The following is a 22,264-nucleotide window of genomic DNA, read 5'->3' as shown; positions in this document are numbered from 1 at the left end:
AATATTCAATGAGTTTTGAAATGAAGACATCAGCCATCTTAGACGGGCAACCCATCCAAGTGCTGATGGTCACGGAACTTAAACTTGCCTTGCGTTCAGATTTAAAATTTTTCGTTTGAGCTCCTACTGGTGATGAAAGGTAAACTTTACAGTTGCGCATGTTCATGTTCGTAAATTGGGAATGATAGTTAATCGGCGGTAACCAGCATAATCTATAAAAATTAACTGAAAACTAAAAGTTGTTATTATAGAAAAAAACGTTAAATAAAAAATTTTAAAGAACCTTACTAGGAAAAACTGAAGAGATCATCTATATCTCCGAAACTAAAAACAAAATTCCGGTATTTCAGACGCTGTGGACAAAGAGAGTCGTCTTTCGGCTGGCAAGATACGCGCAATTAATTAAAATACTTTTCTTCTCTTATGTGAAGGAAGTGGGAGTTATTTTATCGTATTTTTTTTCTTCACTCCAGGAATGTTCAAGATAGCGTGAAAGAAAAAATTCCCTGTCAACATTTTTTTCCTTTACTAAAAGGAAAGAATTTACGGAATTCCCACCTTTGACATACTCGGAAGGGCCACATCTCTGTGAAGCTATGAGAGATAAGAAAAATTCTTCTCTTGGCGCTCGAGTAGACAACTATTACGTTTAATTCAATATGGACGTCATTTCCATGTCAGGAGTTTACTGCTCTTTCAACCAGAACAACCAGGCAACAATGAAACTTTTATTAGGCTGTTGGTATTCTTCTGAAAAGAGCATTAACTGCATATGCCATTTTACATACTTACACACTATGAATATATACCAAAATTCAGAATAATTTAAGTAATATCTTAAAATTTATTATTAATTCGACAAACGCTATATGTAAGGGGTTTCGTGCTTGTATTATTTACTTATTTTTAAATTTGATTAACTAAATCACAGTTCCTCATGAACACCAAAATTGGAACGAATGAAAATGGGACAGATTCTGACAAAATTTCCTTCTCTGATATATTACCAAAGCTTCACAGTCGCTGCTGGCCATACTTGGACACACACAATACGTCTGACCATTATTATTACCTTGCATTCTTCTGAGTATTCGGGAGCCGGGCCATGTAGGCTGCTCATTAAGTGTCCATGTATCAGACGAGTATGGCCTATATGGAGACGTGTCAGAATTACTAGCGCTGGTCTCTCTCTGATACGATGAACTCCATTTTTTAACATACAGTTTTATTTATTGTAATATATTATTTTCAAGGTCTTCATTCCATACATAATGCCATTTACTTATAATACTAAGTTTTATGTGTCTCACATAATCAATAGCAGGGATATTCACACTTGATCTTATCATATGGATTGTTTCTTTGGCTGCTCTATCGTCCTCTCCATTTCCTTTGATCCCCACATGGACAGGGATCCAACATATTTCTACACTTTACCCATTATTATATAACTTATGAAGTAATAACTTAATTTGTTGTACAATATTAGTTTTGGGATTGTAATCTTCAATGGGTTCTACCGCGCTTCTGGAGCTGTTATAAATCACAAAATTATTAAATGAGATTTCTTTAATTATTTCTATGGCTGATACTATTGCACATAATTCAGCTGTAAATGCCGTGCGTAATGTTAACCTTTTCGGCTTATATGCCCTATCTATGTTGTCTATATTATATGTTGTCTACGGTGTTCTGGTGTATGTGAATGATTTTTTTTTTATAAATATTTTAATTGCGTACAAATTCTCATTTTATTCATTGTCCGAGGAGGTACTTTTACTATTGAAGGTAATTGTATATTCATATTCAGTGGATGGAGTTTGTTAATTTAGTACTTATATTTAATGCTCTTTTACACTCTGATTTCACGTACGTTATGTGGGGTTTCCAGTTTAATTGAGAATCAAATACTATTCCCAAAAATTTTGCAGTTTGTCCAGTTGGTATACTATGATGTCTAAACCCATTTCTTTGTTTTTCTTCCACTGCTTGCGTATTATGATTGGATCATTCAAAGCCTCCAAATAAGGTCCATTCATCTATTTTTATTATAGTTGTATTAATTATTTGCTCAGCATGTTTTACGCGAGATACTGAATAATATATGGTAAAATTATGCATATACTGGTTACTTTTCATTCCGATAGGTAGATTATTATTCATATTGTTTATTGCTAAAGTAAACAGTGTCCCATTAAGGACACTTCTATGTGGAATACCATTTTCAGGTGGAAATGTTCTTGACAAAACATCATCAATTCTCACCAGAAAACTAGGTAGATGTCCACAGATATTTTTTCGTAAAGATTTTAATATAGCATACCTCCAGGTGGTATCGTATGCCTTTTCAGTGGCCAAAAAGACAGCCACAATAAATTGTTTTCGTTCAAAACCTCAACGTTTATATGGTCTACTAAGTTAGAGAGATAATCTAATGTAGATCTGTTACATTGTGACCCGAACTGACTGGGGTCAAAATTTTATACTCTAGAATGTGCCACGTTAGTTGAGTATTGACCATATTCTCTAGTAATTTGCATAAGCAGCTTGTTTAAGAAATTGGTCTGTAATTGCCTTCATTACAATTATCGTTGCCAGCCAAGGCTGGCATTACGGTACGGAGTACAGTACGGTACGGTTAATATTTAGCTTATGTGTACGGTACGAAATTACGGTACGATAATTTAACCAAAGCACGGTACGGTACAGTTCAGGTACGGAAAAAATGGGCAAATTCCGTACCGTACCGTACCATACCTTAGGCTTAGATATATCACTTAGCAATTACTGCTAATGCATATTTGCGCTCCACTAATTTCACTAGTAGATTACTAAGGTACTTTATACTTCCGTTTGTAGGTAATATACTATGCATGTGTATATGTGTGTGTAATTCCTTAATTAACATGTGTATGTCTGTGTCTAATTCTTGAAGTAGCATGTTCCAGAGGTTTACAGCATCAGGAATATAATCCCATATTGTCCATTAGGGACAACCATCCTCCACTCTCCTTGACTGTGAACGTGTCTGCTTCCCACTGCAAAGTATACCGATCATGTTGCGTTATGCGAATCATTCCTGTACAGTATAATACGTTTCAGTGCTCTGACTCTACTGAGTGTGCACGCCACGGTGTTGGTGGGCTAAGTACAGTTCCTTTATTGTTAAAGGCTTAGCAGGAGCAGTGCAAAATATTCTGATATAGGCAATTTCTGGCTTTTCAGTGAGATTTCTTTTTCTCTGACTAGGCTGAAGAATTATATATTATTTTTGAAAAGAATTATATATTATTTTTGAAAAGAATCATGTTCTATAGGAAGAGTTGTGAGCCCGGGATCGTTTTATTTACAAAACCAAACAGATAATCCTTAAAATTTTTATTTTATTACAAATTTTTTTACTAGTAATTTCTCGTTATCATTTATTTGTTTTTTTCTGGTATCTTTAGTTTTACTTTACTTTTGAACATAAGGAGAAAGGAATGCAACTTCTTAGCAGTTTTTATGACATCTGAAAGTAATGCAAATTTGATCGACCTCTAAATTTAATTGATTCGGATAATAAACGTAATGGAATAATGCCTGTAAGTTGAACAAGCAATCTTACTTTACTTAAACTGCAAGATATATATATTATATATATATATATATATATATATATATATATATATATATATATTATATATATATGTATGATATTATTATATATATATTATTCATATATATATATAAATATATATATCTATATATTATTAATATAATATATATAATATTAATTATATATATATATATATATATATATAAATATATATATATATACAGGAACGTAACATGTTCCCAAAATAATATTCGAAATTTGAGCTCGTTTTAGGGGCGCTGTAAGGCCTACAAGGGCAGGTAAATTAATTAATATGGGTGGTTTACCATTAAGCATCTGAAAGCAATTATGTGTCATATGTATAGTTGACATGATATTAATATTTAGTGGACAAGCTTACCCTAGCACATATATTAATATATATTCATTTTTACTGTTATTTTATATTGTTATTCATGTAACCAAAACACTACATGTCTAGGTGGTTGAACATGAGTAGCATGTTGAACCACCTAAATTCTTCCTTGTATCACTTCCTTTATAAATTCTGCCGATATTTTGTTGTATAGAGGTTTTAATGTAACAATTTCTAGTAATATCATTTTTTGTAATGATCCTTCTAATATTGGTAATTTTGCATTTATCTTCCTGAACTGTCTATTCAAATGATCTAATCATCTCCCTATCGAGTGTTTTATATTCATTAATGCTGCTAGGGTATCAGACCACCATGGGACTTTGTATTTTGTTGGGTGGGGTTTTAATTTTGGTACTGCTTTATCAGTAGCATTTTTAAATGAAATCAACAAGAATTTGTTTAGTCATTGTGGTCTGTTAAGTTAAATATTCAAATGGTGATATATTTTTTGTGTGCATTTAATATCGCTTCCAATCGACTTTATACTAAATATTATAATAAGGAACATGCTTTGCACGATTATTTTGTAATAAACAAATTAATATTGGGAAATGATTACTGGTGTGAAAGTCATCAACTGTAGTCCAATTTAATCTGTCAACTATACTTCTTGTCTATATATATAAAAGGCAATTTGTCTGTCTGTCTGTCTATCGGTCACTGTGTACGCCCAGACTATGAAAGCTGAGGCCACCAAATTTTTACCAAAGACTCACCCCCCCCCCCCCCCGCCCCTACCCCGGGGCTATTTCTAAGGGGACCTTAACTCCTCTTTTTCATACTCCCCTCATTCTGTACAACTTTCGGAGTTGACAGCAAACCCTACAGATTTTTCACAACTTCTTTGACTCGATAGGATCCCAAATGATTACTTATTCTAAAATTGATTGCATAATCTGGCCTGTAGGGCTTGTCATCACGGACGGCACCGCCCTGTTTATCCCAAGGAACGCCAGGTACATCAGCTAGCAGTACAAAGCATTAAGTCCAATGAAGAAAATATTCCTTATGTTTTTGAAAAATATGAGCTAATTTCGTATTCATTTATACAGCACATGTCATTTTTATCCATGAACTATTCTGTGTGCTACCCTTTTGCTCTATTAGAGCTTGTACAATCACCTACTTGTATTAACTTAGGTTCCTTGGTATTGTTAACTTAATCTTTAAGTTTATCAGTCATAATTTTTATTAGGTTGGTTTTATAAATTATAAATTACATAATTAGAATCTTTTATTTGTATTTTAATAATTGATATTTGAAGGTCGGTCAAGATTACAGGTACTCTATCATAATTTTCCGATTGATTTCTTTTTGTGGTTTCTATCAACCACATATCAGTAGTTTTCTAATGTCAAAACCGATATTTTCTTCTCGGTTTCTAAGGTCAGGAATCTTGACCAACTTCCACTCCAAAAGAGGGAGTTGAGGTTTTGCCAAGGTTGGGTCAATATATTTGGTTTCTTTTTTTTCTTATTTTTCAACTTTGCACTGGAGCATATTATTCCAGTGTAATTACATTAAAATTTTATTTGATTTGATTTTTCTAAAGAAAGTTTGTCAGAGGAGGTTCCAGCAGTTGTCAACTTTGGGTCAATATATTTGGTTTCTTTTTTTTCTTATTTTTCAACTTTGCACTGGAGCATATGATTCCAGTGTAATTACATTAAAATTTTATTTTTTTTATTTTTCTAAAGAAAGTTTGTCAGAGGAGGTTCCAGCAGTTGTCAACTTTGGGTTAATATATTTGGTTTCTTTTTTTTCTTATTTTTCAACTTTGCACTGGAGCATATGATTCCAGTGTAATTACATTAAAATTTTATTTTATTTGATTTTTCTAAAGAAAGTTTGTCAGAGGAGGTTCCAGCAGTTGTCAACTTTGCTGAACACTACCATCAAAGGGCCCAGGGATACTTGAATCTTTAAAGCTACTTGACATGAAGATTGAAGTAAGAAGAAAACAATAAATAAAAATTAAATAAATAAAACTGAAAACCATAAAAAGATATCATCAGCCTATCACGGAGTTTATTCCTCCACCAATGGTACAATTGAGAACCAACTCCCAAATGTCCGCGAGATGCAAATTCCCGAGATCTATACTAGCGTTGCAACTGCCCCGGTTTTTTTTGCCTTGCCCATAGGTTAGGTCAGTTCAAGGCAAATCCCAATAGATAATTTGGGTGTGGGAAACACAATGAGATTATTTTCAAGATTCTAAGTTAGTTTTTTAAGATATGGCGTCCCGCTTTTTCATGGACAATCCGGTACTCGGTTACAGTTCAGGAATTTGCGTCCCTACCCTACTCTATAGGGGATAGCACAACATGATTAGCGTGACTCAAGTGTAAGTCAAACCTGTTTGATAGGACTGAGAGTATTACAAGAATACAATAATCCCCACTCTAATTATGTTGTGGGCAAACTGGATAAAATGCCGAGATTCCTATCCCCAGAACCAGACCCCCTGGAACTGGTGGTCCAGCCCAGCAGATTAGTTCCAGCTAATATCTCTCAGGTCCGAACATTATAGGGCAGTTGATGGTCCTACCACAGTTCCCACTATTTAGCTTTGGAAATACACCCATTCTGAGCTATGATATCTTTTTCTATTTATCAGGTCCAATAAATTTTAGCAAAAGTGGAAAAATTTGATAAAAATTAATCCAAATAAATATTTAATGATTTATGGGACTCTTGGGTTTGATCCCAGGAACAAATTCCTAGGATTCATGAGCACCTCATCACGTCAAAGGGGTCCCAAATCGAGGGATTGCTAATTCACTGATATTTGACTATTCTTAGTTGGAGAACTGACCAAAGTAGTGTGAAACTGTGAACATACTCCATAAAAATACACTTTGAAAGGAGTACAAAGCACCTTTCTCACTTTCACATTTTAATTTTGAATTTGTACTCTTCTAAACGTTTCAAGAAATGCACTTTCATAAAAATAGTATGTCATGTTGGACACATATTGGATTTTAATGGTACGTGTCCATCTGTCTGGATTGCTCAGGGGTTTACCTGTCCTGCTGCTTGATAGACGGGAATGCTATCGATCATAGTGACATTTAGAGGGAAAAAAGTGAAAAACTGTAACATAACTGAAACAGGTCTGGAACTAGGTATTGAAATATGAGCGCTGTTATCCTTTGTCCGTGTGTGTGCTTTGTGTGCGTGTATCGTGTTTTTGTGCGATGTCGGCCTCGGAGCCTCAACGTCGTTGCCCCGGTCCTGAAGGACGGGCTTGTGGAGCTTTTCTCTCGCCCCCTCTGATTGATCCTCATTCTTTGTGTAATTCGTGTAGGGGGGGCGCTTGCTCTAAAGACAATCTGTATTGTTCTGCCCAGAGGCAAAGCGAGATTCTTTTCGCATTTTGTAATGAAGATTCAGCGCTTCTGTGAGGTGGCGTGATGATGGAGTCATTTGCTGAAGAATGTATACCCAGCTCTTCCAGACATTCATCCCAAATGATCAGGGTCTTCATACGGGGTATGGAATACGGGGTATGGAGGTCATGTGCTGCGGTGTATGGGCGGAAGTTGTGGCATGTCATGTGACAGACATATCCGATCTAGTTTTGATCAGGTCTTATGGATGGATCTTACGACCATACACCCGAATATCTTGCCTCCTAGGTAAGTAGGGTCCAAAACCCTTTATAAAAAAAAAAAGAAAAAGAAAAAAAAAAAAAAAACGTCAAGGCATAACACATCTAACTTTTTCGCATTAATCTGAACAAGAAAAGAGCGATCAACTTATCAATGAGTAAATGGATCTTACAAAAAATTATAAATTTAGAGGGGTACCACACCTGATAAATCGCATGATTTTGACGTTAAGAATCTATTTCTCTTTCTCGCTCCCGAAAATTTAAGCAACATCTGGCCTCAGATGTCTTTCAAAACGAAAGTAAACAAATCGTATTTACCTTGTTCACTCCGCCAAGATGGCTGACGGATAGGATGTCCCCGAAGGGGAATCTAAGGAGGAAGGCCATATTTCCGAAGATTGGATCCTTTCCGTGTTTGACTTCAGCCTGAAGAAACAGTTACAAATATTTCTCTCACTCGTGAATGTCCTCAAGCATATAATCTTTTTGATTAACTTAATAACCGTATTGTTGATAAATGTGACCCTCAATATTAGTTCAAGAAAAATATTCTGGAAGAGAATTATTGCAATAATTTACTGATGGATTTTGAATATAGCTTGATTCGAATACTCAAGAAACAAAGACGGAAGAAATTTCCAACGAAGCCTGATGCCACAAAAAAGGTAGACGAACAAATCACGAGGAGACCTCACCATAAAACATACATACGTAAATATTATCCACCCACCAAAACCGATTAGTTCCCTAGATCAGCATGAATTTTATATGTCGATAGAAGATTTACTTTCGTCAGACTTTTTCAGCGGTGTTATTAGCGCGGGCGCGCGCTTGCGTGTGTGGCTAAGATGTGTGCGTGGAGAGTTTCATTTATGGCGACTTGGAATCATTATCAAAATCTGTGAATGTAACGTCCATCTCTTCACAACATCAAAGGATAGAAGGATATTACGCGATGTCCTTCTGTCATTCCCGAGGTATACTACTAAAAAGAAACACGGCTATAAGCGGTAACACACCTGCTAAACTCGACAGCGAAGGCTATGCTAATATATGCGGTATTTCCCAGAATAGCTAAGTCATTTTGTGATCAATGTGTATAGAAAATCACAATCATTCGTATTAACATTATATGACTGCATTCATAATACTCACTTATTTCAGCATATATCCCGCACTCCAAATATCACTCCTCTTTCAATAGACTTCACTTAGGCTATAATTTATTACTTTAAGGATTTTCTTACTTAAAACTTTTAGTGAAACATACACATATACATATGCATACATATACACACGATATCAATCATATATATATATATATATATATATATATATATATATATATATATATATATATATATATATATATGTATGTGTGTGTGTGTGAAGATAAAAGGCCCATAAAACACTACTTGAACGTTGCAACCGTAAATTTCGAAATATATGGTTGCAACGTTCAAATAGTGTTTCATGTGCTTTTTATCTTCATAGTATACTGCTGTATTACAGTAAAAGACATTCATATATATATATATATATATATATATATATATATATATATATATATATATATATTACGTGTGTGAACTTTGAGGAGGAGTGAAGAGTTCTCCTCTGGGCTTCTTATCAGGCATAAAATACTGAACACAGAGGTAAGTAGTACAGAATATTACTACTCAGTGCAATCAAGTGGGATCAATAGTAATGGTGACCAACATATTTAAATTCAAAAACAGATAATATATTCAATACTTTATAAAGTGACTCCAAGGAGTGTGAATAAAAAAAATATGCAATACAATGGGATAAATAAACGGGGAAGGTGCAAATTACAACTTATTTATTTGCTTGCAATATGAATTCAAATGTTATTAATTCAAAGGGAAGTACCTGAATAAAATTAGACCTCGAAGCTCATTATTACAAAGGGAAATACCTGTACAAAACAAGAGGATGGAGTTTATTATTTCAATGGAAAGTATTTCCACAAAATGGGAACGTGAAGATTCTGATTTCAAAGGGACGTTTTTGCATAAAATGAGAACTCAAAAGATTAGTATATCAAACAAAGATATAATTCAGTTTCTTAGCAGTGTATGGGATAAGTTTCAATTATTTACTCACGGTGAAGGAAGTTACAATAAAAACTTTTAAATGATATATTCACTCTCTCAAATAAAGAGAGGGAGAATGTAGCTGCCAGTGACTGCAACCATGTGAGAGAACAATGGAACATTTACTCATGCCAACTGGTGTAGCTTCTGAAATTTGATGGTGCTGCGTGCAACAGCCTGCAGATTGACAAATGGAAAGGCAGCAAAGGAATGACTCGATTGCTTTCAAAAGGCACTCTCGTCCGTAAAACCACCGAAGATCACAATCTGATTCCGCAGTTCACACACGAATAAAACGGGTGTCAAACAGTGAAACAAATGATAACATGGGACTTGAAAAACGGATCTTAGTTTTCTACTGTCGATTCAAACAAGAAATTCCAAACTAAGACAAAGAGATTCGCAAAAGGTGGTTGTCATTTTCCAGGAATATGATGATGATGGTTGTTGGACTCTACAATGAAAATGATCCTCTGGCCTTTTTATTTATCGTAACTAGGGAAGTATAAGAATATTAATTTGAGGCTAAATTTTTGCGTAGGTAACAGACAGACACTACTGTATGTTTCCGTTTATGTTAGTCCCATACAAGCCTGTCTTATAAAAAAAATATTAAAAGGGTGATGAAGTGGAGTTCCAGTATCCTAGCACCGCTTGTTAGTGCAAGACGATCACCTGCACTCGGCTGATGAAAGACCAGTCTAACAAAATCTTGCTAGAATTCTTGAGACAACTATTAGCACGGCCACTAAACAGATCACCAACCAAAAATCCTCGAGATTTAGCGTTGTGTGTCATTTACAAGAAACTCGGGAAACAAAGATGCAATGGGAGAGCCTAGCAATAGTAACAGATCATTTCTCACTCAAGGATGGGGGGGAAAAAACACAAAATATTACCTGGAATAAGTAATGGAAGAAAATATCAACAAAATTTCGCCTGGAAATGGGGAAGATATATATATTTGTTAATCTCTATGTAAAATTGGTTAACCTCCAACATACTCTCATGGACAACAAGAGCAGAAATAGAGTCGCCCTTCCCTTCAGCAGATGAGGAGGATTTCTAACCATTGTTCAGCAACAGTCATGTACGAAAACGTAACACCCACTATGGCTACAAGTTGCTCAATCTTCACTTGACGTCATCACGTCATGAACAAAAAGTACTGTAGAAGGACTATTTCCTTCACTGCCTCTAGTAGAAGTTGGCCAAATGAAATGCGTGGTAACAGTTATCAACAAAATTTTTCCACACATTTACTCAAGAAAATTCCAAATCTTCACATACAAATTTGTTTTCTGGAAATTTCTGTGATTTAGAAAGATTTCAGTCGGAGTGATTATTCACTAAGTTTAAATATAGTCATTTTTGACAGCAAGATTCCTGTTATCTAGCTAAGGCATATCGCGGAATGGAAATGCAAAATAATTCTAGTAAAGATTAACAAAAGAAAGCTCAAGGAAAAGCGTTAAAAATACCGGTCATTTACTCTGTTCCACAGCCAAGTCCTGTATTCTCTCCCTCAAAGAAGGGTCAACTGAATAACATTGCAATTAAGCCCAATTAACTTCTCTTCTAAATCAATACTGTGCGTTTACATCTGCTCTCTTATTCTGCTTTATGCTCCCATACAATAATCATTTTAACTTTCAATTTTGAAGTTTACAAGTGAGGAGGTCCCTACGCACAACGTAAATAACAACAAGGTAATATATACATACATGTGATATATATATATATATATGTGTGTGTGTATATACATATATAAATAAATATAGATATATATATATATGTATATATATATATATATATATATATATTTGTGTGTGTACATATATATACATACATGATATATATATATATATATATATATATATATATTTATGTGGTACATATGTATACATACATGTGTATATATATATTTATATATATATATATATATATATATATATATATATATATATATATATATATACATATATATATCCCCAAACAACTTCACCTAAATGAATTTCAAAGACAAATTCCTTCTCGGAGTGATATTTCATCTGGGCACAGTATTTTTCACTGTGAAGGAATGACCTTTCCCCTCCAAGAGATCCTATCTTTTAACATAGCTCTTTACTTCTATAATGGAATCGGATTTAGGGGAAATCCCAGGCCCAAACCCACTCATCCTTCAGCCACCAACTAGGCTTTTCCTTCCAGCCGTTTTCATTTCCATTAATCCTTCGCCCCCTTCCAGACGCCACTTCTTAAGCCTTCCTACCAAGGTAAAGGGACGTCCTTCGGGCCACATTTCCTAGTTTGCTTTTCTTCCGAACAAAATTTATCTTTTCCAAACGCCTTTTTTTTATACTTCTCACGTTTTCTGTGAATTTTCTCTCTCTCTCTCTCTCTCTCTCTCTCTCTCTCTCGCTCTCTCTCTATATATATATATATATATATATATATTATATATATATATATATATAGTATATAGATATATATATATATAATAGATATATAATATATAAATTATATATATATATATATATATATATATATATTAGATACACACACACATATATATATATATATATATATATATATATATATATATATATATATATATATATACATATATATATATATATATATATATATATATATATATATATATATATATATAGAGATATCTATATTATATATATATACATATATACATCTATATATATATAGTATATAATATATATAATTATATATATATATATATATATTATATAATATATATATATATAATATATATAAGTACAACTGCTGACAAAGATGCAGTACCTGCCTCGTATATATCAGATAAGTCTTTCATTCCCAGTTACTTGACTGATTTGTTACATCAACAGTACTTGAAATAGACATGATGCTTACATTGTTTACTGACAAACGAAATTTTAAGAAATTGATAGCAAGAGCCCGTGCCGGCACAACGCTTCCCCTTATTCTAACAGAATAATTATATGGGACTGAAATGTGCGTGTGCGCGCGTGTGTACAAACGAATGTATGTATCATTAAGTCATACACTAACAAAATTAGAAACAGTTTCTTTTTCTAAGATATCCTCGTATTTTGCACTCGCTTTTTCACAATTCTAACAGATTGTCTTATAGTGATTTTTGCAACTGTCGTTTTCAAAATGAGAAAAACAAAGTGGCTTTTATCATTAGAATCTTTCACAGGCTGCAAACACATCACTCATGCAACTTTCACTTCCACATAATTATTATACCTTTTTGTGATAACTTCATCACTCTTCGGCACAGACACTGGATCACTGATTGAGCCACACTATGCACTAAGTATATCAGAAACATCCAAGGGAGAATTGTCCTTCTCAAGATTCTTTTTTTGATGGTAGTGACTGGTATATCAGAATCCTCAGAATCGTAGTCGTTTGAGGTATTTTTCTCGGCTAATTTTGACAAAGGTATATCATCGTTACCATCTGCGGCACAAACACTGGACTGCTGTTCTTCAAAATCAAGTAGAACTCCTCTCCGCCATTTACTGTCTGGTTTCCACTACATTTCGATTGGGGGTTCAATTCTCAGCTTTTCTTGCTGAAGTAATTTCAAATCCTTCAGCTCCACCGCATTTTCATGGCCATTTTCATCCGAGCTAAAGGTCAAATTCTCAGGATTAAAAAAAATTGTTTCCTTAATATTTCTATTAGTAATTCTTTTCTAAAACTGAACAGAAGACGCCGTAAAGTCTATGATAGTTAGATACAAGTTGTTATACGTAAATTAGCATAATATCGTCATATGAGTATAAAAAGTTATCATACAGAGGAACCGAATAGTTTTAGTTAACGATGCTGCACTTTGTGAGAAAATAAAGTGCATTTGACAAGCCTCACGTTTTTACAATGTGACGAGTGGAACATTCGTCACTTTGTGAAAATGATTTAGTGTGAAATGACGATATTCGACAGTACTTATATTGTTTAATTCGAAAACTACTTGCGATATCAATGTGAAAGTTTGTGATATTAAAGATCAAAGTATGTTTGTTTTTGTGGCAGTAATAACTCATTTTCCCCCAAAACGTGCGATTCGACGGCATGTGGAAACGCCGACGATTTGGGGACGGTAAAATTATATTTTCTCATTTCTTGACGGCATGAAAAACAGAGACCAAATTCCAGCCGAGGTTCCCATAAAAAATCCAAAGCAAATGAAAGGTACGATACAGAAATCATTGGCAGATATCAATACATGCACACGCAAACTTGAACAGGAAGCACATCTCTAAAGTCTATACATAGAGTATATGAAGGCTGTGTCATAAATCACAAACCATCATGCTCCAGTAAGATCTACATACTACCGTGAATATCTTAATTCCCATAAACGAATAAACCTAAAACTGATAAATGTTACGAACATTAATTAAACTCTTGTTTGGAAACTTGCTTAGAGGCGTTCTTGTGTGACGATTATAAAGTTGAGTTAAAATGTTGCTGAACTTATGAGGAACTTTAATGACTTTCCATTTAAACTTTCCAGATGTGATCTGTGGCGATACCTTTGCCTTTTCCTTACCTAAATTTGTGAACAGATTATTCTCTTTCTCATGAAATATGGAAATATACCTAATCAGACGTACAGTACACAAATATATGTATTGTCTTCATCTCTAAGTGCACAAATATAATACATCGTATATACAGAGGCAACATGGGGCACCGTATCTCGATGCTTTCTTTATATACGACATCAATCATTGTTGATCATAAGCAGCATGCTCTTGCAATAAACAAAGTCCTTATTTTTTTCTTGTATACAACCATACTTTTTTTTCAGCCATCATATCTTTCTCATCTTATATACTTCAAAAGATTCCAGTTGATGTTTACCAAATACCTAAATAATTCTAGTAAAGCATTTTATTCTTATTTTAAAAAGAATTTTAGTACACATGCAGGTCGTAGCATTTGTTCATCTCTTTGGCTGCTTCTTCTTGCCAAGCTTTGTCTTCCGTCTATGGAATTTTCCCCCCTAATTATCTTTAAAAACTGTAAAAGACGTCAGCGAGTTAATCATGGTCAAAACTGTAATACATGCCAAGTACCGAGAAGCATAATCCAACTGATGCTGCCTTCCTCAAGGGAAAAAAAAAGAGATTCAAAATTAGGTGTTATGTGAAATTTATGGCCCTATGTCAAGAGCTGGCCGCAAGCAAAAAAAAAAAAAAAAAAAAAAAAATCTAAATATTATGCATAAACAAACATCCATATATATGAAAGACAACCACACATCACCAGGCTGTCTTATTTTACTGCCGATGTTTCGTAATTTTTGACAGAGTTAATTCTTGAGAGCTGCACATAAATTAATAAGAACTCTTATAGATACTAAGAATATAAATAAAAACACAACTGACCTAGAGGTGAGACATCATTGAACTAATTGAAAAAAAGCACCACAATAAGAGATTAAGAAAAGTACAATGGCCTTGAGGACGTCTGAGTATTTAGGAATGGTACGAGCTGCTTTATAAATATCAGAAAGCATTCTAAAAACTGCGGAATCTATATTGACAACGAAGATCTTAGTATTATTGGTCATACTGCCAACCCTCATGATTTAACCATGTATTTTAAATCTTGAGGGTTGGCAGCATGAACAAAGACACTGGAATCTTTGTTGTAAATATATGTTTTGCACTTTCAGAATGTTTTCAGAAATTCTGTTTCCTGTACAAAACCTAACTCCCGCTGTGAATTTATGTGCACCTTAAGAAGCCTACTGGTGGGTACAACGTAACTCCAGAAATGCACTTAGGCAAAGTATATTATAAACAACACCATAGGACATAAAAGGACAGAGATGATCTTTTACTTTAAACAAAGAGCCATTAGTGATGGGAGTTTTCGGAATTAAGTGACTTTAATGGCAGGGAAATATTCTTGAACAATGTGAGAAATTCTTTTTGAAAAGATACTTCACTGATATATGAGAAGCTTGTATAAAAATTCAATTTTTGTACAGCCAAGACTTTTGCCCTTATAGAAAAATGTTTATTTAGTAACTAATATAACTTTTTATCGACTAGCCGACTACAAACCAGTTACGCGTGTCTTGTATCATATCATTATCATGCCACGATACTAGCAACCATACCAGAGGACCAGCAGTAAATAAATAGATAGATAAATAATAAATAAATAAATAAATAAATAAATAAATAAATAAATAAATATGTATATAAAGACAAATTCCATGAAGGAAAAAGAAACAATGGAGTACTGCAAGGTCTTTCGAATTCTTGCCCTTTACTTAGCAGAAAAGAAGTCGAAAGACCTTGCACTGCTCGACTGCTTCGCTTTCATCAGTGGAATTTGTCTATACTTATATATTCATCACAATCAAATTTTTGTGATACAAGGGGAAACACTCCAAGTAAAATATTTGTGTATCAGGTGCCTTTAGTGTCTGCAGAGGAACCATGTGCCATCTAGTGTCTTGGCCATTATGGAGCAGGGAGGCCTAGGGACTGGATGCCTTCTGCTGCTGCCTATCTTTGCATTGGACAACTTCTCTGGGGGCAGGCGGCAGAATCTAGAGTAGATCTGCGGCCTAATGTCTTGATGGGATGGCATATGCTCTGTCTCACTTCAGGCTTGAATACATAAGGGAACTCCAGTTTGAGAGGGTGTACGTATATCGACCTACTGGTCCAGTGGTGAGTGGTGTCCATGAAACCAACACTGAACAGGGTCATCTGGATTTCGACGACAATGAAATTCCATCAATAGATTTTTTATCTATTAGTTGCCTGGGGGTAAGGTTCAGTGGATGTATGATGATAAGGGGTGCAAATGGCAGCCATTAAACATATCAGTCTAATAGCCTTTGTTGGTCCTCTACTAATGTAGTTAGTATGTCCTTAAAGGTGCCTGTGTCTACAGGGAACTTCCTGCTGGAGGTGCAGTCAGTGCTGTAGAATTTGGTGGAGTGGCTGTCTGTTGGGGATGTAAAAACCACTATTGTTTTTATGGGTAGCACCCTGCTTGTTTTTTTCTCTAGCTGCATCTGGGAATGCAGTTCTTGGCAACTTTCTTGAATCTGTAGTTGTATATTCAGGTGATGGGTGACTGTAGGCACACATTCTGTTGCTACTCATATGGGCACTTCAGCATGGCATTGACCAAGTCTCCTTGTTGTTGTGGTCCTGGTCTGGATCATCACTATTTTTGCAGATTGTGTGAGCAGTATGTTGTGGGTCTTGTAGGTCCCAAAGAAATTGCCTTCCTCAGGAAGTCTGCAATGAGTGTGCCTTCAGTGTTGGCAGGGAGTCACAGATGCTGGTTATAAGGCAATAAGAGTCATATTCTCCTTATTACATTGAATTTCTCGAGTCTCCTGTTAGCATCATGAACTGGGAGAGTGAGTATGGATTCAAATTCATTCTAGAATGCTCTTAGCATTGTTTCCCCATTGAAGTGTTCAGTAACTTGAGGACCTGTCAGTTACAGGCTGGTGGTGGCAGGCATAACTTGGGTATCAGTAAGTGGTAAGTAAACATCATCATATCTGATCCTTTCTCCCTGCGCACAGAGCCAGTGGGTGACCTGGTGGAGAGGGTATCAGGACCCAACTTGTGGACAAGTTTTACATCCTTTGTTAAAATGGTGACATACAGAGGCAGCATTGTTTGTCTGCTCTCCAGAATTAGACATATAGTTCGGTCATCAAGAAGGAAGTCTATGATAATCATGCTTGCTAGTTCGTCCACAGAGACTGTATAATATCCTTAAACGTCATCCTTGTAACAGTAAGCAGGCTACATATAGTCTGTTAATCGCCAGGGTAGGTATGACTGTAGTTAGTCTGTTAATCACCTGAGTTGATGTCAAAACTATGCAGTGTCTACTAAACTAGTGGAGTACATCATTGTGCTCTTTGTTTAGCGCAAAGCCAGAACTCAAGCACCCTGTTATTATTTTATGGGCTTAATTTTGTTGGTAGATATGGCTATGTTTAGTTTGTTAGGTGCTAGGCCGCTATGTAATAACCATGCAGGTCTACCAGTTCGTTCTGAGGCCACCTATGTAAGGAAAACTGCCTTTAATCTTAGGTTTTTGCCACATTTGACATTAATTGCAGATGGAAATGTGGCTTTTGTGGTCGAACAGACCATGCGGTCGGAATCTTGTGACAGGTAACACGACATACTACATATAAGCATAGAGGGTGCTCTGTGATTGGCTACCTGACCTAGTGGCTAGAACTAGGTTTGGCAGTCAAGCTTTTATTATTTCACTGAACTCTTTCACATCTCTTTCTGTCCATCTAAAACTCATTGCATCCCACTGCCATTGCCTATCCTACTATGCCATGGTGCTTTAAAATATACTGCTTGTATGCTTGTATGGTGTTTTTACGTTGCATGGAACCAGTGGTTATTCAGCAACGGGACCAACGGCTTTTACGTGACTTCCGAACCACGTCGAGAGTGAACTTCTATCACCAGAAATACACATCTCTCACTCCTCAATGGAATGGCCGAGAATCGAACCCGTGACCACCGAGGTGAGAAGCAAACACCAAACCAACCACGCCACTGAGGCGCTTTTAAAATATACTGCATGCTTTCAAGTATACTGGATGTTCTAAGCTTGTATTTTTGGTTGAATAAATTAGTCAAAATTAAAGTGGACGTTACTGTTACGAAAGGTTACGATTTTGCGCTACTAGCAGTTACACTCATGCAGTTAATTTGATCGATGAGAGAGAGAGAGAGAGAGAGAGAGAGAGAGAGAGACGAGAGGAGAGAGAGGGAGATGAGGGATGATAGAGAGAGAGAGAGAGAGAGAGAGAGAGAGAATTAGGAAGAAAAAAGTAGGATGCGGATTGAAAAAAAACACACACACAAATCCAGAAGTGTCAATGAACATAACGCATACACAAGCAGGCGAACCCATTAAGTGCTCTTATGATGCGCTGTGCCGATCCCAAAGTACATTGAGCAGATCCTAAAGAGAGGGGACGGATGATAACGTGCGTCATAAACAAGGCGAAGAGGGGACGAAATGAGGGCAAGCAAAGAGAAGAATATTATATAATAATAACAGTAACTGTAAGTTCTAGGAATTTACGTGTTCACTTGAGAATGACAAACAAAAAGTAAAAGTTAATGGCCACAGCAGTTTTCAATTATCTTTAATAACCGTGTATCGATGTTTTTTAAACTAAGGGTTCCAGAAGTTTTTCATTTTTAAAGAGCAGGGGTTTCAAATCTTGAGAATTTTCGGAATAACTTTGCAAATATTGGTTAAACGGGAAACGAGTGTTAACATATTCAATCGTTTCATCAGGACGAAGCAGGGTTTAGATGATTTAGTTAAAAGACGCATATAATTCCTTTATAACAGTTAGTCAACTCTGGATCGCAAGCAGGTTGGAGAAAGGTAACTAGGAAACATGGTTAAAAAATACTCGGTGAAATAAAAATACATAAAAAGAGAAATATATCAATATTATTATAAAGAAGAACAGCTGAGTAAGTTTTAGAGATAAAAAGGGTAATGATGAAACGATTTAATCAAAATTCAGTCTCCTTGAAAAAGTCACTTTAAACAACAAAGTAAGTAAATACAGAACAGGAGCTTTCGACCTTCACCAAAGCCCCCTTCAGCTGTACTGAGCGAAAAATGACTAAGACATAAAATTACAAATACATAATTTTCAAAGGGTAATTAAAATGGAAACTGTCAGTCTAGGGTCTCTCTTGAAGGCGTCTTGTATAGGTAATTTAGTCGTTTGCTGGCCGAAGGAGCAATTATTTTCTAAAATATGTAATTGTAGATTGGCTGTCAGGCATATTAACTGGTCTGCGAGATCGTCTTCAACTTCGAGGGTGTAGGACTTGTTTCCTTGGAAAGTATCCAACTATCTGGCTGATGAGTGCTCCCTCTACTAACATATTCTTCTTTTAATGGTATTATATGCGACTTGAAGATATCTTTGCCTTGCCAAAAGAAATCTGATGGTCCAAATCAAGACCGAGCAATCTCTTCCAGTCTCCCCGACATAGACTTGGGTACAATTTTTACTGGGAATAATATACTTGGGTGGTCCGTATAATAAGGTTCCCAAGGAGCTGCAGTCGTGAGGAATGCTGTTACGTGGGATCCGGCGACACTGGCGTGTGGCTTTGTCACCCTGTAATGATGGAAATCATTCATTTAGCATTTATGACAGTACTCATGGATATTGGCGGACTGGAAAACCGAATTAGTATTCCTCTTATCAAGATGTTAAGTTAGCCACTCGAAGTTGAGATTGTCTATGATCGAGTGTAGCACTTAAGTACGTAACCATGCGCGGTTGCATAAGCTCAAATTGCTCTGTTCGAGACGAGTACGGCAACGCTGAGGAGAAACGATTGTATCTCCCCTCATATTAATTTGAAATGGCGTATTTCTCCCTTGTAAAAGGTATGCACTTGTCGTAGTTTATAATGTTATATGTTGCCATAACACTTGGTAGTGTTTCTTTATGCTTATACAACTGCCAATTGCCAAGAATTGTAATGGTACAGTTACATAAGCTGCACCATGTTGAGTTTGCATGTTGTTGCAATTGTACCATCAACTAACTGTAGGTTAAGATGTGAATTAGTCTTCCATATGTTTATAAAAATGTCAGTTCTAGAGAAAATTCCATCAATGTTATGCATATAAAGTCAGGCTAACTGCGATGTGTAACAGGAAAGTTAGGCAGGCGTAGCATAGCCTAAAGGCCTAACGACTGCATGCTCTTTGGCACAAGATTGCCGTCATAAATGAACTGTTTGTATTACAGGGAACCTAGGAGTCCAGTGTAAGAACCGGTATAGGGGTCCAGTGTAAGAACCTGTATAGGGGTCCAGTGTAAGAATCGGTATAAGAATCGGTGTAGGTTCTAACTGGTATTGAAGGAATATAGCTAGGAATAAGCTGCTTTTACAATGTATCCACCTGCTGTTAAGAAAAAAAAAAAAAAAAACCTGGAGCCAGCCTTTCCCTCAACCCTTATTACAACAATGAAGATTCGACCGTCTCTAACGTCAAGTACCTGTTCCAGCTAAGGATAGGCCAAGAAGTATAGTCGCCTAGGCCTATGAGGTACCTTTATATTAGCCTATGGTTTGAATTGTTATTTATAGGCTAGTCTGAGTTAATTGTCCTAAAATGTATGGTAGCCTCCGAATGTTTAAGTCAGGACAATTGACACATCAGTACTGTATACATATGCAGTATAGTAAATACATGAAGTCATAAGAATATCATCATTAAAAGCTATTCATACATGACACCCCCACTCCCAGCGCCCCCTGGCGAGCTGTCTGCGACTTTCAGTCTTGGCTTGCCAGACTTTAGAGATGGAGCTCCACTAGCTACTCCTGCCAGGTGCGAATTACTCCCTGTGATTCGTTTATGTGCAAAAAGCACTGCGCTGGTGGACAGTCATTCCCAACTGTGTGAAGTCTACGGAGAAAAGTGCATGAGCACACGACACGTACGCAAATGGTGCAGAGAATTCAAAGACAGACGTACAGACGTCCATGTCGAACAGCGTTCTGGACGTCCATCGGTTTCGGACGAAATGATTGCGAAAGTGGAAGAAACAATGCTGAAAGATCGAAGGGTGGCGGTTTGGGAGCTCTGTGAGATGATCCCAAATGACAGCAAGACCTCAAAATTTTGACAGACCATTTAGGGTATGCCATCTCTTCCCTGAATTGAAGAAACACGTGGGTGGGACACATTTCAGAACCGGAAAGGAGCTAAAAAGAAGAGGTTTGAAGCTACCTTTGCGGCGCAGCGGGAGAGTTCTACGATTCAGGCATAAAGAAGATGGTACAGCGCATGCAAAAATGCATTGATCTCAACGGCAATTATGTCGAAAAATAGGAAGAAGTCTAAGCTTTCCAAAAAGGTATTATTCAATGCCAATAAATATGTTTTTCATTGTGAAAAATCTTTGGGAATCATATCTTATAGACAACCCTCGTAGATATTAGCATTTAATTCAGGATCCCTAACGGAATTCTTGCAGAGCTCCAGTTTAAACGAGTTGTTAAAGGTAAACACCCAAATTAATTTCCTGTTGATCTAAAATCCTGCTTGTTTTCTTTTTCAGCATTGTTATTTCTTTGGAATAAGGCAGTTTTAAAACGTCTCGATAGATAAATCTAAGGAAATTAAATATTTTGGGTAACCTAACTGAATAAATGTATAATATATTTGGTTAATCTCTCTCTCCAAAAACTGAGGGTTACAAATTCTATGACACCGAAGGAACAATCTGAAATTACATTTTTCTTAGCATAGGTTGAATGATGAGAAAAGTATTGTATGTAACTTAGAGGTTGACTTCTTGTATAATGCGCATCGATTACTTGATTATGTACTTCAGTACCGAGAAATGGCAAAATGCCATTATTTTCCCATTCAACGCCAAATTCAATACCCAGGGAAAGGT

Source organism: Macrobrachium nipponense, chromosome 13, assembly GCF_015104395.2.
Source record: "Macrobrachium nipponense isolate FS-2020 chromosome 13, ASM1510439v2, whole genome shotgun sequence".
NCBI classification, from domain to species: Eukaryota; Metazoa; Arthropoda; class Malacostraca; order Decapoda; family Palaemonidae; genus Macrobrachium; species Macrobrachium nipponense.
The sequence above is the reverse complement of the archived record's forward strand: the minus strand, read 5'-3'. Positions refer to the sequence as shown.